The sequence below is a fragment of the Malaclemys terrapin genome, chromosome 6 (assembly GCF_027887155.1).
Source record: "Malaclemys terrapin pileata isolate rMalTer1 chromosome 6, rMalTer1.hap1, whole genome shotgun sequence".
Lineage (NCBI taxonomy): Eukaryota > Metazoa > Chordata > Testudines > Emydidae > Malaclemys > Malaclemys terrapin.
In genome coordinates, this window is record NC_071510.1 from 109,919,950 (window position 1) to 109,946,064 (window position 26,115).

Genomic DNA, 26,115 nt, shown 5'->3' on the forward strand with positions numbered 1-26,115 from the left:
AGGAGGTGGAGTGGAGGTGATCTGGGGTGGGGAGGGCCTCCCGTAGTAACGGGGGGGGTGCACAGGGGAACCACTCCCTGCCCCAGATCCCCTCCGCTCCGTCTCCTCTGCTGAGCACACAGCCCCCGCTCTAAGTCTCCTCCAATCGGCACCGCAAGCCTGGGAGGGGAGGAGAATTAGTACGGCGCCGGTGTGCTCAGCGGAGGAGGCAGGGCCGAGGTGAGCTGGGGCGGGCTCCCCAGGTGGGGTTAGCTGCTGCGGGGGGGAGTCTACCCAGGTGGGGTTAGCTGCTGCCGTGGAGGCGGGGTCTCCCCGGGAGGGGTTAGCTGCAGAGGGGGGGTAGCTGCTGCGGGGGCTCCCCGGGTGGGGGGCTGGGTTAGCTGCCATGGGGGGGCAGGGTTAGCTGGGTATGGGGGGGCGCAAGGTTGAAGGCCATTAAGGGTGCTCCAGAAACAATCAGTTGTAAATGGCATTAGTTTCTTGAAAGCCTTCCTGTGTATGTGTGGGCCAGCCCATGGGGAATGGAGACTAGGGGTCTTACAGTGACATGTGACCATGTCACCTGATAATGAAATCCATCTTAAATCTGGTACTTTTCCATTTAGAAGGAGGGTGGGGACCCAGAGAGACAAAAGATTCCTGCCTTGTGCCAAAGCTATAAAAGGGGGTGGAGCAGGACAAAGGGGGTGCCAGTCATGAGAAAACCCCTGCTCACCACCTGAGATGGCTGTTGGAACTAACAAGGACTGTACCAGGGGAAAGGATTGGGCCCAGACTAGGAAGGAGTCTAGTCTATGAAAGACGCTTATTGGAACATCTTTGAGGGTGAGATATTACCTGTAATCAGTTTCTTAATGTATTAGGTTTAGACTTGCATGTTTTGTTTTATTTTGCTTACTGACTTACTTTGTTCTGTCTGTTATTACTTGAAACCACTTAAATCCTACTTTTTATACTCAATAAAATCACTTTTGTTTATTAATAAACCCAGAGTAAGTGATTAATACCTGGGGGAGCAAACAGCTGTGCATATCTCTCTATTGGTGATATAGAGGGTGGACAATTTACTAATTTACCCTGTCATACGCATTAAGCAGAGTAAAACAGATTTATTTGGGGTTCAGGCTCCCAGAACGGCTGGACACTGGGCGCTGGGAAAGTCCCTGTTAACTGAGAAGCCCCTGGGCTGAGTGAATCTCAGTTTCATTGAACTGCAGAGAGGCCTGGCCCAACCTCTGGGTCTCTGCTGGAGCTGACTGGAGGGTCTAACTCAGCAACACAGGAGTGGAGGGGTGCCTGTTCTGGCAGAAGGGTTGTTCTCAGTGGTATCTCAGCATATCCAGTGACAGTCTCGAGGGGAGTCTCTGTGACCAAACCCATCACAATTTAATCACACATTTCTGAAATAGAAACTGACCAAATAGTGATGAAGGGGAAATACTTCAAGGGCATCACTTCTCCAACTATGCACTATACACATAACTTTCTTAGCTTTGTTAAAACTGCAATTGTCACTTCCTATTGCCTCAGATTACCCTTATCCAATTTTTAACTCTTTTACTTAAAGTAGTAGTGAAGCTTTCACAATTCAAATACTGAAATCCTAAACTTTATGGTGTCAAGTGCTAAACCAGAATCTGCTGCAGTTGATCATATTCAAGATCAGATTTTAGGCATTCAAATTTAAATAACAATACATTGAATTTTAATCAAGAACCAGGGCCAAGTACAAAGTTTGCCTGCAATTATCATGAACTGTGTCCATCTCAGAGTGACATTTTCTTTGTATGAGCAAAGGCAATATAAGATAAGATCTGTAATTTGTCTTCATCATGAAATTTATTTTAAAAAATCAGTTGTATGGAAGTGAAAGTTATTGTTGGATGCTGTCGATCTTTTTTTGGCTAACATAGCCAGTCCAGCACTGTCTTTATGTGTGAATATTATAGACTGTAAAGTCTGTAGTAATCAGAGTTTAAAATGTATGTGGTAGTAGTAACAACAACAACAATAAAGATGCCAACAAATGTGCTGCTGTTCAACTCGGATTAAATATAAAATGATATAATTCAATTTACTTAGCTACGAAACTAATAGTTTTGAAAAAAACTCAACAAATCCATCAATCTATGATATAAATCAGTCTGTTAATAATTTCCATGCATTGTTAATCCAGATTTTAGTTTTTAACGTTGGTCTGCTCCCATCACACAAACAAAATCCAGGTTTATATTCATCTTAAAGGTGAACTGAAAAGAATACTTGTTTGTTTTGCTCTGACTTATTTCTCTAGCTCATCCCAACACAAGCCTTTGCGGAAAGTAAAGAGAAAATGAGAAGGAAGAATCAGGAACAAAAACACTCCTATATAAGCTAAGGATGGGTATATTTTGGTGGTCACTGATGAGAAAAAGAACGAAAAGAAGTAGCCACAAAAGCGTTGTCAGGAAGATAGTGGGAAGATGCTGACTGAAGCTGGTGTGTGCTCTATCAAAGCTGAAAGACACAAAGAAAAAAATCACAGAGCCACAATAAGTCACTGAGCTGGATTCTCCTTTCATACCAGCTTCACACACTAGTGAAACTCCATTAACTTCAATGGAGTTTACTCCTGATTTACACTGTAAGCAAAGGGAAAATCAGGCCCATAAAGTAAAACTTAACCTTCAATATAAGTTGACAGTGAACTGTGAAGCAGACGGCAAGGAAAAAACCTGCCTCCAGAGTGAAGTTTCACAAGGCAGTTCCGTGGGAATCTGCCAAAATATTTTTTATGCAATGAAAATAATTATAATAAAGGCAGGGCTGGTAGCACTAACCGTTATTAAGGTTGCCCAACACTTCCCATTATAAAGACCTTGTTTTTTCTTTAGCTTATAACTTTGCTAAACTGTAATCAATCAGGCTGAAATTTTTCATGCTGTCTGCCTCAGTCTGATTTTTTTTTTTTCCTTTTAAATTTCAGCCAAAATTGTTCAGCTGTTTCTGACAATGAAGCTATGGGAAAATAGATTGTTTTGTCCGTGTTAAATTCTTGTGCGCTTTACTTTGAAAATTTCTAGCATCCCCATGGTTTGCAGCAGGGACTTGCCAGAGTGGTGGCCTTTGTGTCAAGGTTGTACCTTTTTCCATTTGTATGGAAAATTTGGTGAAGTTATAAGCCTTTGGAAAAAATGTAGTTTACTCATGCTCTATACAGACTTGCTAGAGTTTAACACTAAAATCTCCAAAGATTCCATCCTCACTGAGCATGCTTGAGCTTTTCAGGGTTGCTAATGTTGGCCAGACGGCACGTGCACAATTCCCATAGAGCAGTGGTCCCCAAACTGTTTACCTCATGCCCCTCTTTACCCATCCACGCCCTGCCCCCAAATGTGTTTGGGAGCCAGGGCCAGGAGCGGGGCCACAGTTGAGGCTAACGCTGAAGCCGGAGTTGTGGCCAGGCCGAGAGCCAGGGACCGTGGTCGGGAGCGGAGCTGTGCTTGGGGGGCCACAACCAGGAGTGGAGCTGCGGCCAGCAGCCGGGGTTGGGAGCCAGGGGCCGAGTCCCGGGCTGCAGCTGTGGGTGGGGCCAGAAGCAGAGTCACAGCCAGGAGTCGGGGCCGGAGCAGAGCTGGGGGCAGAGTGGGGCTAGGTAGCGCTCTCTCCCTGCCCTTGCCAAGGCTGGACCAGGCCCCGCTGCACCCCTCCAAATGGGGCATGCCCCACAATTTGGGGACCACTGTCATAGAGACTGAGCATGTGCCATCCCCTCCAAGCTCCTACTTGTGACTGGGCTGTGCATGCACCATCTCCACAGGTGATTGAGCATGCTCCCTCCAGCCCAGAGCCACAGGGTCAAAGCTACTCTTTCCCTGTAATGATTGCTCCTGACTGCGGCAGCTCAGGGTGGGACTGGACACGGGAGGCAGCTGAGAGTAGTGAATCTGTCTCTCCTGTGCTCTCGAGCCGCCTGCTAGCATCCCGACAATGTGGAGGAGGAACCCATGTGATTCAAATTCAGAGGGGGCAAAACCCAGACCTAGGGCATTATAGGCAGGGCTGGGGGAGTAGATTGGGACAAGGACCCTGGGGAGTGGAGACTGGGACTGACTGGGCAATGAGACTGGGTCATGGAGGAAAATGGTGTGGGAGACAGGGAGATGGGGGGGTGCTAAAATCAGATTAAGGGCTAGAGGAGACAGACTAGTTGGGCAAGGAGACTGGGAACCAGTATGGTGGAGGGAAGGAGGTGTGGGGGAATGTTGCCTGTGCAACCCTTATTCAGGCTCCTTGTGCATATGCATAATGACAAAGTGTTTGATTACATGATCACATAGTATTTATTCCACTGGACTCTTGTCTCATTCAGCACACACTATGGACAGTGCTCATTTAATGGGCTTGTTCTCACAAAATTATAAATTTTCACATATTGGATCCGAAACTCAGCTGTGGTCAACAGGGCCAGCTCTAGGCACCAGCAAAACAAGCTGGTGTTTGGGGCGGCACATTTTTAGGGGCGGAATGGCCGGCGCCAGAATGCCGCCCCTAAAAATGTGCCCCGGCCGCCCTAGCTCACCTCCGCTGCTGCTGCTCACGCGCCATGGTGCGCAAAACAGCTGATTCGCACACCGCTGCTCGCCCTCCCTCCCAGGCTCTCAAACCTGGGAGGGAGGGGGAGATCCCGAGCGGCCGCGGCACGCAAAACAGCTGATTCGCACGCCGCTGCTCCCCCTCCCTCCGAGGCTCTCAAACCTGGGAGGGAGGGGGAGATCCCGAGCGGCCGCGGCGCGCAAAACAGCTGATTTGCACGCCGCTGCTCCCCCTCCCTCCGAGGCTCTCAAACCTGGGAGGGAGGGGGAGATCCCGAGCGGCCGCGGCGCGCAAAACAGCTGATTCACACGCCGCTGCTCCCCCTCCCTCCGAGGCTCTCAAACCTGGGAGGGAGGAGGAGATCCCGAGCGGCCGCAGTGCACGAAACAGCTGATTCACGCGCCGCTGCTCCCCCTCCTTCCCAGGTTTGAGAGCCTGGGGGGAGGAGGCAGGGCTGGGGATTTGGGGAAGAGGCGGAGTTGAGGAGGGGCTGGGGGGGGTGGTAAGAAAAAAACAGGGGGGGAGGGCGGCCAAAATTGATTTTGCTTGGGGCAGCAAAAATCCTAGAGCCGGCCCTGATGGTCACGAAGCATTTAGTGCAGCTAAGGAGTGGGCAGTGCAAAGGTAGCTTTATGCCACCTTTACACTCTCCCTCTCCTGGGCAATTCAGTACTGGGTCAATCCCATTGAATAGACTAGAACAGTCTTCAGACAGCTGCATCTTGTGCCAGGTGGCTATGGCCTCATGCTCCTTCTGTTGACTGCAGAAAGAGGGATGGTATATGAGTCACTACAGCAGCTCTATACCATGTGAAGATCCCCCTGCTGAATGTAGTACAGTAACTCCTCACTTAAAGTCGTCCCGGTTAACGTTGTTTCGTTGTTACGTTGCTGATCAATTAGGGAACATGCTCATTTAAAGTTGTGCAATGCTCCCTTCTAACGTCGTTTGGTAGCCGCCTGCTTTGTCCACTGCTTGCAGGAAGAGCAGCCCGTTGCAGCTAGCTGGTGGGGGCTTGGAACCAGGGTGCACCGGCAACCCCCCTATCAGCTCCCCGCTCCCCTAAGTTATTTTGAGCCTCCAAAAGGAGGACACTCCACTGGGCCCAGGCCCCGCCCCCAACCCCGCCCACGCCCCGCCCAACTCCGCCCCCTCCCCTGCTTCCCGCGAATATTTGATTCGCGGGAAGCCTGAAGCAGGTAAGAGGGGTGTGGGGGGAGAAGGCGCGGCCCAGTCTGGCCCCCCCGGCGTCTCCAGCCTGGGTCGGCCCGCCCCGCACTGCTGGTCCCTGGCCGAGCACCCCCAGCCCGCCCAGCACTGCCGGCTCCCGGGCCCCCGGCCAAGCGCCCCCGCCCACCCAGCACTGCCGGCCCCCGGGCCCCCGGCCGAGCACCCCCGGTCCGGTCTCGCCGGCCCCCGAGCCCCCGGCCCGGCACTGCCGACCGCCGGCCCCCGACCCCCCAGCCCGGCACCGCTGGCCCGCATGTCCCGATTTTCCCGGACATGTCCGGCTTTTTGGGATTTCCCCCCGGACGGGGATTTGGAGCCCAAAAAGCCGGACATGTCTGGGAAAATCCGGACGTATGGTAACCCTATCTAAGTTCCCTGTGCAGCAGCTGCCCAGCAGGCTAGTAATTGCAGCTGTCCCTCCCCCCACTGCCATGTGCTGCTCCTGCCCTCTGCCTTGGAGCTGCTCCCTGAGACTCCTGCTTGCTGTGCGGGGGGGAGGGGAGGAAGAAGGGGGCTAATGTCAGAGTGTCCCCCTCCCCCCTGTTCCTGCACCCCGCTTACTCCATTTTCCATAGAGCAAGGGGGACACACAATAGAGGGAGCTTCCAGGCGGCAGCAGCAGCTACAGCTGCAGTCGGGTCTCACTTGCTGATCTAATTAACAAGGCAACAAATTGCAAATATAAATCCCAGTCAATGAGACCCCCATATGAGCTCAAAGATCTGTGCTAGTGGATTATCATTATAACCAGGCCTACAGTACATTAACTATCATTTCTTTTTATATTTTACAGACACAATTTGTAATTTTAAAGACAAAGAGGCCATTTAAGAGTGTGTTAAAAAGAAAAGGGAAAAGTTAAAATGTCACCCTAAGGATAAATCTTTCTACTTTGTTGACCAATATGATTGCTATTGCTCATGTCTATTGTTTTAGAGATGACTCATCCAGTGTGAATTAGGGCAGTTGTTTTAGAGAGATGTGGGGTGGATAAAATAAGAACTTTCTCTCAAAACTCTATCTATACCCAAATCAAAGGTTTTTCTGAGGCTTGAAAAGATCCCTTAACATTTTCCTTTTACGTTCTTTGACACTGATGGTGAAATTCACTTATATACCCAGGGCCAGCACAAGGTCTTCGTACCTCCAAGTCCCATTTTAGCCTTCAAGGGAAGAATTTCACCCTTAGTGGTTTCAACCAGCACGGGGAGAAGAAATATTGGGCATGACCCCTGAAGTTCTGAGGGCCTAAACTCTTTCTGAAGTCACTGGTATCTGAGGCCTCAGCAACACCTCAGAATCATTGTGAGAGAGGCTGTTTTGTGGCATGACTGGAGGAAGCATGTACCAGATGATCTTCAGCCCCATTAATTGTAATAAAAAAAATCGTATTTAGACACTTAAACAAACATCTGTGTGTTTTGCTAAACCTTTGAACCTTTGGAAGATTGCCGGTTGCTAGTATGTTGGGGGTAATGCTTGCAGGTCTTATTCAGCTAGAACTCCCTTTGAAGGCCAGCAGGATTTGTCCCTATGCTGCTGCTGCTCATTGAGTATTGACAGTTTGCTCACTGTTCTGCAGACATATGACTCACAGTCCTTGCTCCAAATTGCTCACGATATAGTACAGACCAGACAAACAAGTTCTGCAACTGCATATTATTTCAGGTGGCAGTACGAGTTTGAAGCAGTTTAAGTGTATTGCAGAGGTTATTGTTGAAAGGCTTTGTAAAATAAGTTTGTTCTGCAGTGTGTGCTTTATTAAGCAGTATTTAGATGTGGAGAATTGCTCTGTTTCATTAAACTACTACTTATTGCTATAGCAATCAGAGTCCTGTATAAGGATTGGTTACATAAGTTAAAACAAGCTTGGCCAATTTTCAACCATGCACAGAGGTGTGGGTTTGTTTTTGTTTTTTGAAGACAATAGGAAAGGTCTGTACTGTAGATCTGTTTTAGAGGGTGGCAGGCTGAAATACAAATGATCACAGACTGAAGCTAAGAAAGGACCTGGCACTGTCACAATTAAGAGAAACTACTTTACACAGAATGATTAATGTTTATGGATCAGAGTAAAAAGACAGCAATAAAAGTTGCAACATCCAGAACTACATGTAGTAATGAAAATGATTTAGGAAAAAAAAATACAGGGTACTAATACTGCCCACAAAGGGCAATGGACTTACATGGGCCACATCATAACCTTTTGGTCCTGAAATGTATGTCATGTATGTCTGTGATGACAAATTTCTAAATGTCTGCACTACCCTTCCATGTTCCTCTCTATCTGATTTACTCCATCCAGAGCCTAGCCCTGTTTATATAATGTCTGCAGGTCTAATCTTCTAGTCTGGCTGAGCTGAACTTGGTGCAGAACCCAAGGGGAAGAGGAAGAGAGGTGGCTTTCTTCCATCTTTGGGCTCCTGCCATCTCTAGGAATGCCAAAGCCTGGATGAGTCTAGGTGTATGTGTGAGCTGCTCTGAGCTGCTCTAGCTTATATATGCTGATAATGGCTGCTGTATCAGATGGGTACCACTGAAGTGCAACAATGCTACAGCTTTGGTCCCTTCCTTGGGATCCTGTGTATCCTATTAGGCTGGGAGTGAGGTGTAGTGTGTTAATGTATATGGTGTATATATAGGCCAGAGGTGTTAACATAACCCAGTCACTGTCTAACATTAAACCATTTTAAACAAGGTTTGGGCTACATAGATTTTGAGGTGGGGGGAGATATACCTATCTCATAGAGCTGGAAGGGACCCTGAAAGGTCATCGAGTCCAGCCCCCTGCCTTCACTAGCAGAATCAAGTACTGATTTTTGCCCCAGATCCCTAAGTGGCCCCCTCAAAGATTGAGCTCACAACCCTGCATTTAGCAGGCCAATGCTCAAACCACTGAGCTATCTGCTTCGTATCATGGTGCACACACCATTAAAAATCCTTTAAAACTTGTTATTAAAGATACAGAAAAGAAGGAAAAACAGTTAAAGCATTTGAAATGTTAAGTATTTGAATAAGGGTTTCATTTTAACGATATCCCTTGTGCCCTTTCCCTTTAGCTGGAGAGAGTTTCTGGAAGGAAAAATCCCCTTGTTTGACAGTCTTTTTAAATCGTATCAAAGATGGTAATAACTGTCTTTTTTGGGGAAAAGAGAAGTTGTTGTTGTTGCTGTTGTTAAAGTCCAATCCCATTTTCTAGAAGACAAAATAAAACACATACACACAAGGGAAGAGAAAAGAACAGCAAAGATAGAAAATGCAGCTTCTATCTCTGGTGTTCACTTTCACTTACAACCTCGCTGTGGAGAAACACAGGCACTGCACACGGTCGTGTCAGCCACTCCGAGATCTGGCAAACTTGTTACAGCATCAGCCTGTTTAGGGCATTGCTTTTAGTTGCCTCTTTCTGGTCACAGGCTTACAGCAGTTTTGCCAAATATACATTCTTGGCCTGCTAACCACACTCTTATTACACAGAAGGCAAAAGGAGAGATATAGGAAAGATAAGAAATAAGGTGGGGAAGAAAAAGGACATGTGGGGGAAGAGAGAGACATCCCAAGTGATATTTGGGGTTTAGCTGAAGCAGATGGATGTGGCAGTGGCATCTGGGACCCTTTCTTTGGCCCAGTCTGGACAGAACAACTCTCACAATTAAGAAAAAGAAGGTCCAGGGTCCCTGGAGATGTGGGGGTGGGGGGGAGCCATGATTGTGACACTTACTCCAGCAGCCAATTTTTCTTCCCAAAGTCTCTTTCTTAAGGACCCCAAAAAGGAGTGAAGGGTGGAATAACCCATTCCCTCATTATTTTGTCCACCAATTGGGCTTAATATCTGACATACCAATTTTGATTTATTAATTTTCAGTTCTCAAATCCTCTTGTTTACCAGGAATGATCTTAACACAGTCCTTGAGTTATATCAATAGGCCTTTTTGTTTGGACTAATTCAGTCTGTCTCCCTTCCATACCTTTTCCTATCAACACTTATTATTATAAGTTATTGTGACGAATTTTCACGTACTTTTTACAGTTGAGCCCACAATTAGAGTAAATTTGTAGGCCCAACTATCACAGCAGGTGGGGGGACCTTAGAGAGCTGGCTGTTCCAACATAAGGATTCTGCGATTCCCAGCTGTCTAGTTAGAGCAGCTTCACACCCCCTTTACACTTAGGGTTGCCAGGTGTCCGGTTTTTGCCCGGAACGCCTGGTCGAAAAGGGCCCCTGGCGGCTCCGGTCAGCACCACCAACAGGACTGTTAAAAGTCCAGTCAGCAGTGCTGCGGGTCTAAGGCAGGCTAGTCCCTACCTGTCCTGGCACCGCGCTGTGCCCCGGAAGCAGTCAGCAGGTCTGGCTCCAAGGCGGGAGTCACGGGGCTTTGTGCGCTGCTCCCCACCCCGAGCACCAGTTCTGCACTCCTATTGACCGGGAACCGCAGCCAATAGGAGCTGGGAGCGGTGCCTGCAGGTGAGTGCAGCGCGTGGAGCCTCCTGCCCTCCCACCGCACCCTTGCCTAGGAGCTGGATCTGCTGGTGGCTGCTTTCGGGGCACAGCGCAGAGCCAGGACAGGCAAGGAACCTGACTTAGCACTGCTGTGCCACTGACTGGGAGCCACCTGAGGTCAGCCCGCTCCCCAACCCTGAGCCCCAACCCCCAGCCCTGAGCCCCCCCAAACCCAGATCCCCAAAGCCCACACCCCCACCCCAGACCCCAGAACCTTTCCTGCACCCCAATACCCTGCCTCAACCCACAGCCCCCTCCTGCACTCTGAATCCCTCGGCCCCACCCCCCAGCCTGGAGCCCTCTCCTCCCCAAACCCCTCATCTCCGGCCTGACCCCAGTACCTGCACCCCCAGCTGGAGCCCTCACCCCCTCTTGCACCCCAACTCCCTGCTCCACCCTGGAGCCCCCTCCTGCACCTTGAACCCTTCATTTCTGGCCCCACCCCAGAGCCCATACCCCCAGTTAGAGCCCTCACCCCCTCCTGCACCCCAACCCCCTGCCCTAGCCCCAGCTCAGTGGTTTTGCGCGATTAGAAAGTTGGCAACCCTAGTTACATTGCTAGAGCCGCACAAGAGGGCTGGATCAGCTTGAAAATGTGTTGCAATATTTTTCGAACATATGTAGCAACACATCAGGTATCCAGCATGGCTTCAGTAGGGCACCCTGGGGGTTAAGGTAAAAGTATAATTTAAGTCATAGATGTATATTCTCTCAATGTGTTTTCAATTTAAATTCTGTAAAGTAGGGCTGAACAGGGCACACATCCAGGAACAGGCAAGCATACATAGCCATAAAAGGCATCATTACTAACCCATGAAATGGAAATGGGAAGATGCAGCCAACATAAAAGATTGGAGGTGTGGAATCAAGTTTCTAATTAAAATGACTTTTGTATGAGTAGAAAGTCAGCCTTTATATAAGTCATCATTAAAGAGCCTGTATTGTGTCATTATCTAACCAAAAATCCTTGCTGACAGGTTCTCCCTTCCTATTGTTTAGTAAAATAATAACTGTTTTGATGACTGACAAAGGTTTTTATTTCAAGTGATGTGGAAAAAATACTGTTTGGGATTAAACACAATGTGAATGCTGTTAGCATATAAAAGACTTGATTACATAAGAATATGAGCCTTGGATAGCACAAACAAAAATATAACCTACACAGATATAACCAGTTAAAGTTGTTTTTAATGCGATATTAAGCAAAATCAGCTGGTGTTAATTAGAGAAGCAGCAAAACAATTTGCTAGAGATCTGAATTACGGTGATTAAATCCCATTAAACTGATTTAGAAAAAATCCACCAACTGGAGGCCATTCAGTATGTTAAGCGGACAATAAAAAGAGCAAGCATAAAAGTTTCTGATGTTTCCTAGTTATGTGAAAATAGCAAACACTTTAAAACGAAATGCCACTAGAAATGTGGTTTTCATTATACTTTTGTGTAATGGCGCTATTTCCATTCAAACAAAGGTCTTCTCTGTGCAAACATTAGAAATTTAATGTTTTATATAAAACATATGTGCATCTAAATGCAATTTTCCCTTTTGGAATTTCAGGTTTGAATTTGAAAAGTTTTGATGTTCATTTACTTGAAAATTGAACCATTTCACTTGAAAATAATCCTATTCTTGCATGAAAAAAACCCAAAAGATTAGACAGGCTTTAGAACCTTAAACAAATGTGTCACTTGAAAGGTGTGCAGAAGAGGAAGAGCTTTGTCACAAACAGGGTTTTCCAAGTTCTCACAACTCTAGTATCACTAGTCACTATAACAAAACTTTTATAACTTGATAAACATAGTGTAAACCAAAGCTCAGTTTTTACAGGCACTGGATTCAAATTTGAGTTCCAAGGAGAAAATTCAGTCATACCTGCTCATATAGTAAATGGAGCAAGCTAAGAACGTTTAGTACAAAAGCAATGTGGTTGGATTTGTTGATAATTGCAGTCCTTCCTGACGGAATCGGGATTGAGTATCGTATGGATGGTCAACTCCTCAATCTTCAGCGTCTCCAAACAAAATCTAAGATCACGAGAATAGGCATCACTGACCTTCAGTATGCAGATGCCTGTGTCATTCTTGCATACACAGTGGCCGACCTGCAAAGCACCCTAAATCTTTTTGCAGATGCCTATCACAAACTGGGTCTCTCTCTCTCTCTCAACATCAGGAAAACAAGGCATTCTACCAGCCCTCACCTGCAGAAACTATTCTTCTTACTCCACAAATCACTGTCAGCGGAGAACCCTTGGAAAATGTGGACCATTTTCTGTACCTTGGCAGCCAGCTCTCCCAAACAGCCAGCTTTGACATAGAAATTGAATATAGGATCTGCTGTGCCAGCACATCTTTTGGAAGACCACTCAAATGAGTCTTCAATTATAGGGATCTGCAAACAGGTACCAAGATCTTGGTTTACAAGGCAGTTGTCATCCTTACCCTTCTCTATGAGTGTGAGACCTGGGTAACCTACAGACAACATCTCAAGTGGCTGGAGTGGTTCCAGCAGCACTGCCTCAGGAGAATTCTCAGGATCAGCTGGGAAGACCAACACACTAACATCAGCGCTCTCTCTGCAGCCAACATCAGCAGTATAGAAGCACAGGTCATGAAACACCAACTCCGCTGGGCTGGCCACTGTGCACCTATGCCTGACACTCACCTTCCGAAGCAAGTACTCTTCTCTCGTTAAGGGAAGAAGGGGTCACGGAGGGCAGTGGAAGCATTTCAAAGACATAATGAAAGTGCGCCTTAAAAAGGGAGATATCAACCCAACAAACTGGGAGGACTCGGCGCGGAACAGAACGCAGTAGCACACACCATACACCAAGTCACAGCTCACTTTGAGGAGAACAGATGTGCTCATGAGACAGAGAAGCGACAAAGGAGGAAAGAAAGGGCACAATAGTCCAGCCAACAACAATGTCTCCTCCAAGATTACACCTGTCACTTCTGTGGGAAAACCTGCAGGGCAGGAATTGGGCTCCTCGGCCACTTAAAAACTCACCAATGTACCCCCTTGGCAGACATCATCCTCGCATCGAGGGATAGCCAAAGAAGAAGAATTGCAGTCATAACCCTGAGTTCCTTGAAACGGCATCCTGCATTTCAGCCCTCAGCTATTTTGGTCCCAGTTCATTAAATAATCTGAACTCGACTCACGGAAAAGCATGAAAAGCAGATTTCATTTTTGTACGGGATGTAAGTTGTTTATTCCTGAAATATTTTTTTCTTCAAATACAAGTACCTGAAGCGCTTTTCCGTCTAGCGTATAAGTAGCTACTTCTTCATCATATAACCGAGGTGTGTAGAGCTCAAAAAGGAGACAGGAAGGGTGGAAGGGCAATGCTCCAGACTGTAGCATGCTGTATAGTACTTACGCTGATTTTAAAAGGGAAAGCAAAGTGGAGGTGGTTCACACAACAGTAGGTTAAGATTGAGACACTTTTCTTACACTTTACCTTGCTAGACAATCAATACTGGCAAAAGGCCAATCCTGAATCATTTATGTGAGCAATCGTTGTTCATGTAAGTAGTCTCTTTGTACTTGGTGCATGAGGGAAGGTTTGCAGGATTTGGCTCTAATGCACTGCTTGAAGCATGATTCATGTGTGCTTGCTGTTAAAGACTTGAAAGTCTCCCTCAGGAAATCTGGTCACGAGTACCAGCTGTGATATTGTTCTGGCACTTTCTGGGGAGTAGAATAAATAGGTTAATGCACCACCACTCCACCTCTGGAGATCAGAGTTCAAATCTGAATTCTGGAAATGAGCACAGCTGACTGTTTGGATCTCTCAATCGATATCCTCTGGATCATTTCTTGCTACTTAAAAAACAAACACAACTTGGCTTGCCTGGAAGCCTTTGTTCAAGGGAAGGCTGGGATGGAATAGGGGAGGTGGTTCACGTGAGTGCTGTATTTCATTCAGATTATGTTCATGAATAATCCACTTTCACTTCAAAGAAAGTTAGAAAAGAGAAATGAAATTTGGACTGCTGATCAAAGGGTGAATTTACTTCAATCCAGACAGAGACTCCGGCTGCATCCTTGAAGAGTTTTAATATTTCTCTCCACCAAGCCCCATTATTAAACAGGAGCCCTCCAGCTGGACGATGGACCTGGGATTCCTAATGAGCACCTGCATGGAGTGGAGCAGAGCTTTGAGAGAGCAGCAGAAACAAAGTTATTGGCTTGGCATGCTGGGTGACCAGAGCAGTTTGAAAATTTGATTGTCTGTTGCAAATTGGTTTCTTAGAAGGGCATTTTGAAGTGTTTTTATTCATGCTATGGCTCAGCAATCACCTTTTTGAAGACCTGAGGAAAACTATCTGGTTCCAAAATGTGTTAACAGCATATGTTCAGAAATCAGGTTCGAGAGCAGACCTACAATGCCAACAAAACTGGAGCTAAGTATGATGAGTTTATTTCCTTCCTGTGTATCCAATTGAGGGTTTGTACAAGGAAATCATAGAAATAATAGGGCTGAACAGGCAGGGCCGGCTCTGGCTTTTTTGCCGCCCCAGGCAAAAAAGCCTCCAGCTGCCCGCCGCCGCCCCCCCCCCCCCCCAGCGCGGCAGGGGCGGGCACCGAACCCGGCCGCAGGCCGCTCTCCCAGACTGGCCAGAGTGCCGGGGGGAGGGTGGTGAGCCTGCCGCGGCTCCGCTGGCGGCTGGAGCCCCAGGAGGAGGGCGGAGAGCCCGGCTAGGGCTCCGCTCTCCCCAGCGGCCAGAGCGCCGGGAAGAGGGTGGAGAGCTCTCCCCGGCGGCCAGAGTGCCGGGGGGAGGGCGGAGTGGCGGCCAGAGCGCCGGGTGGAGGGCGGAGAGCCCGCCGCGGCTCCGCTTTCCCCGGCAGCCAGAGTGCCCGGGGGAGGCAGGAGAGCCCAGCCGGGGCTCCGCTGTCCCCGGCGGCCGGAGCCAGAACACCATGCAACCCCCCTCCAGGTGCCGCCCCAAGCACAAGCTTGGTGGGCTGGTGCCTGGAGCCGGCCCTGTGGGACCTCAGGAGGTCACCAAATCCAGCTCCCTGTGCTGAGGAAGGACCAAGTACTCCTGACAGGTGTTTGTCCAACTTGTTTTTAAAAACTTCCAGCAATGGGGATTCCACCACTTCCCTTGGAAGCCTATTCCAGAGTTTAGCTTTAGAAATTTTTTCCTAATATCTAACCTAAATCTCCCTTGCTGCAGATTAAACCCATTGCTACTTTTCCTATCTTCACTGGACATGCAGAATAATGCTTCAAGTCAGAGATGCCTAAGGAGTTACTTTAATTATTTAAAACCATATAAACGAAAGCCAGATACTGCTTTATCACATTCATTACCAGCAGTTCCTCTCATATACTAACATAGAAATGTTTTTACTGAGCTTTAGATTACAAGGATAATATTGTTCTGTCTCTCTTAATTAAAACAGCATGTTGTTTAATCTGCTTATAGCATTAGTGACTTTTAGCATTTAATCAAGAGGCTTTCTATAAACCGCTTTTACCAGGAGTTTTGGGGAATGTTCACCACTGCAAATAACAGGGTTTTGCGTTTTTATATTAACTTGTTTAGAGCAGTGCCTTTTTTTTTTTTTTTTGATAGTTCAGTACTCTTAGTGAACAACTCCACAATCACTCAAGTAATGCAAGCCTGAACGTACAACATGTACTCAGGAAAGTACAAAGAATAAGTTACTTGATGAGAGTCTTTCTCACTGAGGTCCTCTTGAAAAAGAAAGCATTTAAACAAACAGCAATTTACATAGCCAGTAATTTTCTCTGCTTGCGCTACTGTTGCTAATTGTTGGACATACTTTTACTCAGATAAGAAATTTTATTTCCCTGTAGCCCGTGTTCTTTGTCTGCCCCAGACCTGCCTTGGCCATAATGCTCTGATGCAAAAATAATAGGGTGAAGTTCTTTGGCCTGTGTCATACAGGAAGAGGTCATACAAGATGATTAGAATGACTCCTTCTTGCCTTAAAATCTATGATCCTATGAACAATTCTGTGTTTATGACACCACCCTGGCTTTTGGTGAAAATGACTTTTTAATGTCAGAAATGAGACATTAGGGGGCAGTCCTCCATCAGTGCACGTGTAGAACTCTTCCTATTTAAATCAATCAGGAGTTCAGAGTAATATTCAGTGGCAGTAGATAGCCATATGCTTTTGCTGCATGATCAAGGAACAGAAACTGGGAAATGTAGGAGGAAACACGTTTAAACCCAACAATCTGCAATAGATAATGATAAACACTATTTTGTTTTGTTTTTTGTTTGAATATCACATCAGTAAATTTCCACCCACAGTTAATCTCCTGTATTTAAAGGACAAATGCATACTTAGAAAGAAAGAAAGAAGCTATTCCCTGTGAAGCCTAGAACACCAAGGCAGCTCATATTTTCAAGCTTCTTTTGTAATTTTCATTTTTAGGCAGTCTTGGCCAAATTTATTCCTGGTGTAACTCCACTAAATCTATTATCCCCAGAATGAATCTGGCACCTGATTTCTGTTCTGTGTAAAACAGAGATAATGTTCCTGCATTGCTGAGCTCCACCTTAATGTACTTTTTACATCATCTCATCTGGATAATTAAGTCCAGTCTTTCCCTTCAACATAAACATATATTTCTGCCTTATTCTGTTTTATGACATCTAAATTATTACATACATACACACAAGAAGAGAAATGCAGTTCACTTTCCTCAGTTAAATTTGCTCTATCTCATTAGGTTTATTGAAATGGAGTTAAACACAAGAATACCCTGTTAATTTGTTAGTCCAGCCCCCCACCCCCACTCCCGACCACCACAGACCCACACATTCCATACTCTATCCAGAGTGCCCTTAGTGCTAAATGTTAAAATATTTTGTTTCATTTCAATCTGCATCTAATTAGAAGATTTTATAAGTAAATTAGACTGGGCTGGTAGTTTCATATGTAACTTTTTATTCCTTACTGGAAGACAAACTGCCCATTGAGCCTTGTATCAGTTAGTCATTCACTATGCGGGCACTGAAAGCAAAGGTTTACCACCTGAGGAAGGGTAACAGGGAAAAGTTAGTTAAGTACAGTGCTTTTTCTGTAAGACATCCAGCTTCAATGTACAAATGATGAATGTAAACTGTGCATTCTGAAACTCACCGATTGTTCCTTTCAGTGGTACAGTACTTATGACAGAAAAGGATCCAACATTACAGTGTTTTCCACTAATTTTCATTATTTCTCCCAATTTTTTTTAATTGAATAAAAATGTTGGGGTTTGTATGTAAAATTGAAGGGCCAAATTCATCAGTGGTATAGGTATATCTGCTTTCACCAACAATAAATGTTGCCTCTGGCATATTTTTGCATAGAAAATATCATTCACTTTCTCTTTAATAGTAAAATGCCTTCTCTTTCTTCTCATAGATAATCAACTGATCAGGCATACATGAACAACATTACCAAGAAGACTCCCTCACATAAATGAATCCTACAGGTAGGATGCTAGATTTTATTAATTTTATGAATACATTATGTATTAATAGTACTAAATCAGTTATATCACAGTAAAATACCTTGGTATTGGGCCTCTGTAAATTCTAATACTGGATTTACTTAGTATTTCAACAGCTGTTTTTAATTTTCGTTCTCTGTAACTTTATGCCCATGTTTCTCTCTCTCTCTCAAAAGAAATTACAAAGAAAGTTGAGATCCCAAAGTGACAAACATTCAAACCTGGCAGGGGAGTGAAACAGAGTCATGAAACTGGCAGAATGAAAGATTGTCATTTATTAGCTTAATTTTTTGTTCAGAGAGGAAGAATGGTCATGTGATACAGGCATTAGAGTGGGACTCTGTGTATTTTGGGGTAAATCACTTATCACTCTGTTCTCAGTTCCCCATCTGTAAAATGGGAATAATGATATTTATCTATTTAGGTGCTGGATAAAAAAATATTTAAGTGCCTAAGTTCCATTTTCAGTGACTCAGGCGCTGAAGATTTGGAGACTTAGGGCCAGATTAAAGGTATTTAGGTGCTAACTCCCAGTGGACTTTTAAGTGCTTAAGGCTTGGGTGCACAAAAGGAATTAGGCACCTAAAACAGGGACTTGGGTGCCTAAGTCTCAGTTTTGGCACCACTGCAATGCACAAAATTCTCACCTAAGTTCCTGCTGTAAAAGTTCCCTTGAGATCCATGTTTCTGTTTCTGATCATGTGCGCTGCTGTCTCCTGCTAGGCATCCAGACACCTATCTTCTGCCTCAGCCCTGGAGCAATTCACAGACCAGGGGAAGACCAGTGTTTGGCCACCTAAGTTGCATGAAGGAATCTGATCTCGTAGGCATCCTCTGATCATGCCCAACGGATCCAGCCCTTCAGGCACGTTCACACAGAACAGGCGTGGGGGGAGGGGAGGAGGAGTTCCCTCATAGCCTTTAGCCCAGTGGTTAGGGTACTCATCTGGGATGTGAGAGACCCCTGATTCAAGTCCCCCCTCTGCCTAAGGGGAAAAAGGGATTTGAAAAAAGATCTACCGCGTCTCAGGTGAGTGCCCTAGCCAGTGGGCTTTGGGATATTCTGATGTGAGGGCTCCCTCAGTCTCCCCTGTAGAAGCCGTTGCACTCTGGATAAATATTCAGAGTCACTGGGGCATGTGGGGAGAGAGACAGAATGAGAATGAATATGCTGGAGAATTACTCTATAGTCTGGTGGTTAGAGCACTCACCCAGGATGTGGGAGACTCAGGATCTAGCCCACTGTACCAATGACTCTTCAAGTATTTATCCAGAGTGCAACAGCTTCAATAGACTAAGGGAGCCCCCACATCAGAATACCCCATAACTAAGGATAAGATTTTGTCACCAAGGCCATGGAAGTCACAGATTCCGTGATTTTCAGACACTGACATTTTGTTCTTCAGCTTCAGCCCCATGCCGTGGGTGGCGGGGGCCCTGGAGCGCTCAGCCCCATGCCGGGGGCGATGGGGGCCCTGGGGATGTTAATCCCCTTCCCCGGCAGCCAGCCCCCCCCCCCCCCCATTATTTTTAGTAGAAGTCACAGACAGGTCACAGGCTTCCATGAATTTTTGTTTGTTGCCTGCGACCTGTTCATGACTTTTACTAAAAATAACTGTGACAAAAGCTTAACCTTACACATAACCCAATGGCTAGGGCACTCACCTGAGAGGTGGCAAGTTCCTATTCAAATCCCTTAGCCATCTCAGGTGGAGGGGGAACTTGAACTGGGCTGAAAACTATGAGGGAGCTCCTCCCCTCCTGCCCCTGGGCCTTCTTGTTAAAACAGCATAGGTACCTAACTGCAGGGGAGGGTTCACAGCTGAAAATTGCTAGCAGAGTTACGCACCTCTCTGCAGCCTGGACTTAGGTGCCTATTTCTGTGAGAGAGACAGGATTTCAGGTCTTTCTCTCAGTTCCCTGCAGGTCAGCTGCAACCTTGGTGATCTCCAATGAGGGAAAGTCAGTGTTCTCTAACCCCGGGGTTCTCAAACTGTGGGTCAGGACCCCAAAGTGGGTCACAAGGCTAGTGTTAGACTTGCTGGGGCCTAAGGCTGAGGCCAAAGCCAAAGCCCGAGCTCCACTGCCTGGGGCTGAAGCTGAAGCCCGAGCCACACTGCCCAGGGCTAAGGTTACATTCCCCTTGCCCAGGGAAGAAGCCCCTTGAATTCAGCTTCCCCCTATTTCCCCCCCTCCCACCTCGGGCCGCAGTGCTGGGGTGGGCTCAGGCTTCGGTCCCACCTCCTGGGGTCATATAGTAGTTTTTGATGTCAGAAGGAGGGTCACAGGCAATGAAGTTTGAGATCCACTGCAGTCTCATCCAATGGTGGTTCAGTTTCTCAAAGGTATTATTCGTCTTTAACCTCCTGTTCCTATGTCTGACCTAAATGCAACGCTGGCATCTCTTATGGACCCACCATATGAACCTTTAGCTAATTGCTCTCTGACTGACCTTTTTCAAAAGATAGCTTTTCTCATTGCAATAACTTCACTCGGAAGAGCTTGAGAAATTCAGGCCCTTATGTCAGGCCCTCTGTGTGCCCAGTTCTTCAAAGATAAGGTAGCCGTAAGGCCACCTCCTAAATTTTTGACAAAATCTGTATCATCCTTTCATTTGAACCAAATGATACACTTACCTGAATTCTTCCCAAAGCTGCACTCCAATAGTGAGGAATGGCACCTTCATACGTTAGACAAGAGAAGAGCATTAGTTCTATTAGGTTTAGACAAAACCAAGCCCTTTTGAGCATCTCCTTTGCCTTTTTGTTTCATATGCTGATAGAAAGAAAGGCTATGCAGTTTAAGCACTGGCTATTTCCAGGTGGATTGCAGCTTGCATCACAACAGACTATTGGATAGCATAACTTCCTTCTCCAGAAGGGCTCTTAGCTCAGTCCACAAGAACACAGTCTAACACAGACATATGTAGGGCTGCTACATGGTCTTCCATACATATCTTTTCAGCACTATGTCATCAGATTGCTTCCAGATATGATGCAAGTTTAAGAGAAACAGTTTTGCGATCATTATTCAGTTAGATCCAAGCCCCACTTCCTATCTGAGCTGCTTGGAAGTCACCTGAGTGGAATACATGTGTGAACTGTCTCCAAGGGTCAGTCCTGGGTGCCCCAAGGGTTGGTCCTGAGGTCGATTTTGTTCAATGTCTTCTTCATTAATGATCTGGAAGATGGCGTGGACTGCACCCTCAGCAAGTTTGCCGATGACACTAAACTGGGAGGAGTGGTAGATATGCTGGAGGCTAGGGATAGGATACAGAGGGGCCTAGACAAATTAGAGGATTGGACCAAAATAAATCTGATGAGGTTCAACAAGGACAAGTGCAGAGTCCTGCACTTAGGACGGAAGAATCCATTCACTGTTACAGACTAGGGACCGAATGGCTAGGAAGCAGTTCTGCAGAAAAGGACCATGGGGTTAAAGTGGACGAGAAGCTGGATATGAGCCGACAATGTGTCCTTGTTGCCAAAAAGGCTAATGGCATTTTGGGCTGTATAAGTAGGGGCATTGCCAGCAGATTGAGGGACGTGATCATTCCCCTCTATTTGACATTGGTGAGGCCTCATCTGGAGTACTGTGTCCAGTTTTGGGCCCCACACTTCAAAAAGGATGTGAGGAAAATTGGAAAGAGTCCAGTGGAGGGCAACAAAAATGATTAGGGGGCTGGAGTACATGATTTATGAGGAGAGGCTGAGTTAACTGGGATTATTTAGTTGGCAGAAGAGAAGAAGGGGGGGGGGGGGCGTTGATAGCTGCTTTCAACTACCTGAAAGAGGGTTTACAGAATAAGGAGTAATGGTCTCAAGTTGCAGTGGAGGAGGTTTAGGTTGGATATTAGGAAAAACTTTTTCACTAGGAGGGTGGTGAATGGGTTTACCTAGGAAGGTGGTAGAATCTCCTTCCTTAGAGTTTTTTAAGGTCAGGCTTGACAAAGCCCTGGCTGGGATGATTTAGTTGGGGATTGGTCCTGCATTGGAGTCTCTGGCCTCATATTCTGATGCAAATGAATTAAGGGGGATTGGGGTGACGCTGACATTAAATAGCCGTGGAGGGGGCCAGAAAGAGGACAGCACATGTGCTGCCCTGACAGGTATTGCTACAGAAAATTATCCAGGCATGCTGGGTGCGCACACACCTGAGTGGAATACATATGTGAACCACATTTCGAAGAACAAGTTACTGTACATAACCATTCTTTGAAATCTGCTCTCTTGATACAATTATGGCTAGGTATGTATTTAGTTTTTAGTGAAAGAAGAGATTTTAAAATAATGTGTTCTCAATAAAAGTATTATAGACAGCGGTTGGGCCACAAACAGTAAGCAGTGGGCAACAGTGATTAAGCACAGGCATCATAACGAATGGTGAATGCTTCAGTGTTGCTTGGAAATTCGTGGCTTTGTTGCTAACACTCCCTCAGGTAGTAATACAGATGTCAGGATAAAGTTGCTTTTCATGGTGTTTAGCCATATGTTTATGAGCCCCAGGCAAATGACAAGGTTCTCAGGGTTCTTTAAGAGACAATATTTTGGAAACATTAAATCTGATCCACAAAACAGGACAGCTAATCACCTCACACTTATATACAGTTTTCAAACTTTTAAAATTTCAATAAAAAATGATGAATTGATGTGAGAGCATGATAAAGTTGTGCTATAAGGACTGCACAGTTCCCTACCATTCTTCATGGAGTGACTTAGGATACTTATATATATGGAAACACATACTAAAATCTATGTATCTGTGATTCATTTGAGACAATCCAGTCTGTTACCATAATAAATCCTTCCCATAAAGTTCTATGTTCCATAGTTTGGATTCACCATTTCACCAATTTATCCCATCAATACTAGCAAGTTTCATTTTTCCTATAGTCCTTGGGGTGTATATAAAGTGGAATGGTTTAAATCACAGCAATTTAAATCATCAATTTTGTCATGATTTAAATCAGCAAGAAGAAATCCTGATTTAATCATCAATTTTAATTGGGCTTTATTTGTATTTCAATTATTTTCCTAATCCATCCTGTTTCACATCCTGTGTCCAACAGTGGCTATTACTAGATGCATCAGAAGAAAGTGTAAAAAAACCCTGATACTAGACTATTGTAAAAAAAAAAATACCATGCTGTAAGTTCCTTCCTAACCTCAAGCTGTTAATACTTGCTTATAACTTGAAGCAAGACAGTCTATATCCTGTATATTATAACTGCAGATATTCTTGTTAACCATATGCAGATCTAATCCTTTTTTTAATCTTACTAAGTTCTGTCTCATGGTGATATATTTTGGGACAGAATTCCACAGATTAATTATAAACCAGGTAAAAATTCATCACATATCTTTTTATTATGGGGGGAGGGATAGCTCAGTGGTTTGAGCATTGGCCTGCTAAACCCAGGATTGTGAGTTCAATCCTTGAGGGGGCCATTTAGGGATCAGGGGCAAAAATCTGTCTTCGGATTGGTCCTGCTTTGAGCAGGGGGTTGGACTAGATGACCTCCTGAGGTCCCTTCCAATCCTGATATTCTATGATTAGTTTTAAATTTGTTAGAAACAGGAGCTCCCACTTGACCTGTTCCTTATTTTGTATATACTTCTAAAGTACCTTCTTATTTCTGATTATTTGGATTCACAAGCAATGAGGAGTTTGACAGACCAGCTATGTTTTATTCCAGTTAGAAATGTACAGTGAGAAAGTCCCAGCCCTCATTTCTAGAAGTGAAAAAATTACTCCTGCTCTCATATATATATATATACATTTGTTTGAAGTACATTTCTTTTCTGTAAAAATGGCATTTTGAGGTTTCATGCTTATTACTTCTAAATCAGTTCTGTATCAAATTTTACAAGTAAAATGATGACTTTTTAATTGTCAGTCCTAGGATCTGAGTGGAAAACTGGTTCTTTCCGACGGGTACATCATCACTAGTAATAAAGGTCCTGCAGGCTAAATTATAACTCAGTTTATACCTATGCAACCAAATGGTCTTTAGTAAGTTTGCCCAGGCATACCCAATTAACTCTTAATAAACAAACCTGTGGATTATGCACAAGAAGAAAGAGAATCTAGCTTGCTCACTCTCTCTTAGCAGCCTGTCCAATCTGCAGAGCTCACAGGATTGAAAAGTACTAAGAACGTTGATTTTCATTAAATTCAGCAGATGAAACTGAACACACAGCATATCCACTGCGTCAGGCGGGTCCATTTTTTACACAGTGCTGTTCTACTTTACACAGTAGAACACTTTAAATAATAACCCTTTACCAAACACACCCTGGCAATATGTTGCCCTCTAGCTCACTCTCGTGGATCATTCCAGTTGACTAATGCTTCCAGGACAATAATTCCGGCTAATGAAACAGTGATACAGCCCAGGTCTCACTCCAGTGAAGCTTATTGTTATCTGTTTTTGTTGCAGACACAGCAGCAAAATGAGGACAGACACATGGATAGATTTTAAGCAGCAGGCTGCAACTTTATTAAACTTTAACATGGGAGGGGCACTACCCACCCATATTCTCCTACGCCAGGTGTTTAATTGGTTCCAGTTGGAAGGTTACAGGGCTCCGTACCATATATCCCATAACTCAGGGTAGGCTCTCCTCAGCCTACATACAAGACTCAGCTCTTTCAAGACCTAGCACCCTCCCCACCTCGAGGGGGACAGAGGGTGCAGCAGGGTCGGGACCTCTTCCCACAAGGGCCACGACGTCTCACCCTATCCCAAGACCCCCAGGTCTTTTACTTCTGGGAAATGTTCATTTTATTTTCTTAATTGCACTGGAAACCGGCTGCAGGGCGCGCCAGTGACTAGCTTGGTCGCTCTCTCCTGCCCCAGCCATGCTGCTTGACATCGCAACTCCTGCCCCATTCCATTCCCTCACCTCCCATAGCCATATATCAATATCTTCATCTGACATAGGTATGCCATCATCCCTGAAAACTTCCAAACAATTGTCAGGGATGTCCCTGTGCTGTATCACCGAACTCCTGCTGGCCAACGGAGTGAGTTCCAAGAATCTGTTGTCCTGAAATTGAAAGAGAGCATTTTCAACACCATTATTCGCTCCTGAGACATGCACTGTGTGAAAAAGGAAGTTAAGCCTCAGGCAGTGTAAAATGAAAGCCCCCAACAGCCTCATTACCAGCGCAGTCTTAGCCAAGTGTCGGTTTACAGTACGAACCACAGCTTGTGTTGTTGCACCAGAAACGGACATTTTTATTCTGAAAGTTTTCTCCCCAAATAGTGACTGCCACTAATATAGGAAAAAACTTGAGGAAGGTGATGTCCCTTGTAATATTGTGAGCCATCCAGATTTCTGGTCACCTCTGCGCATACCCCTCTCCTTGAAAGTAAAACCCTAACCTATGCTTCCCAAGGCGTCAGATTGTTCCTACAGCTCCATCTTGAGCAACATCTCCAAATACCATATCGAAATCCCATTAAACTCTTCTGGAAACCTTTCCCACACTTCTAAGTCTGCTTTCATTTCCCTTGTCATTCTGATAAAATGGTAGGGTTTTCACACTCCAGAGGAGGCAGATGCCAGATGGGTACAAAATGCCTGACTGGGGGTCATCGCCTGGCAAGCAAAGTTTTGGTGCCCCATGATCACCTGTAGTTCCCTCAGAGAAATTTTCTTTGCTCCTTTGAAAGCCTGTATCAGCACCCTGACTGATTCCAACTTCTCTGTAGATAACATAGAGACACTCTGAATTGAGTCCCGGTCAATGCCCAGGTATGCTAAACTTTGGGCAGGGCCTTCTGGGTTTTTTTAGTTCTTCTTCTTCCATCACAAGGAGGACCTCGAGGTGCTCAGCTAGGTTCTGAAATGCCTGAAGCATGTACTTGCAGTTGCCTGTCACTAATCTTCCTGCAAATAAGAAGTTGTCAAGGTAGTGGACTGAGTGATGCAGGCCAGTCTCATACATCATCACCCACGCCAACATGGAGCTGAATCTTTTGAAAGTGGCACATGACATGGAGCACACCACAGGCTTGGCTTTATCAAAGCAGTAATGATCTTCAAACTGAAACCCAAGCAAGTTAAAGTCCCTGGGATGCACTGGTAGCAACTGAAATGCAGACTTAATGTCACATTTTGCCAGCATTGCCTCAGGGCCACATTCCCTAACCATGGCTAGCACAGTATCACATGACAGGTATCTCACTGAACAGCTGGGGGTCAATATAATCATTTACCAATGAGCCCTGAAGATATGACAGGTAATGGATAAGCCTGTATTCACCCTTTGCCTTCTTCAGAACTGCACCCCAGGGAGATATGTGCAATTCCCTC

At 45.6% G+C, this 26,115-nt stretch overlaps 1 protein-coding gene across 7 annotated transcripts in view; it reads left to right on the forward strand.

Annotated features, from left to right (window-relative positions):
* Positions 1-26,115, forward strand: part of PRLR (prolactin receptor) — a 346,542-nt gene that overhangs the window by 262,076 nt on the left and 58,351 nt on the right. For 6 of the 7 annotated variants that reach the window (XM_054031490.1, XM_054031492.1, XM_054031491.1 and 3 more), the window contains one exon: positions 17,707-17,776. The gene's annotated coding sequence lies outside the window, so the exon portion shown is untranslated. Of the gene's footprint in view, positions 1-14,652; positions 14,722-17,706; positions 17,777-26,115 lie in introns of those variants that run through there. The other variant, XM_054031494.1, reaches the window with a different exon arrangement.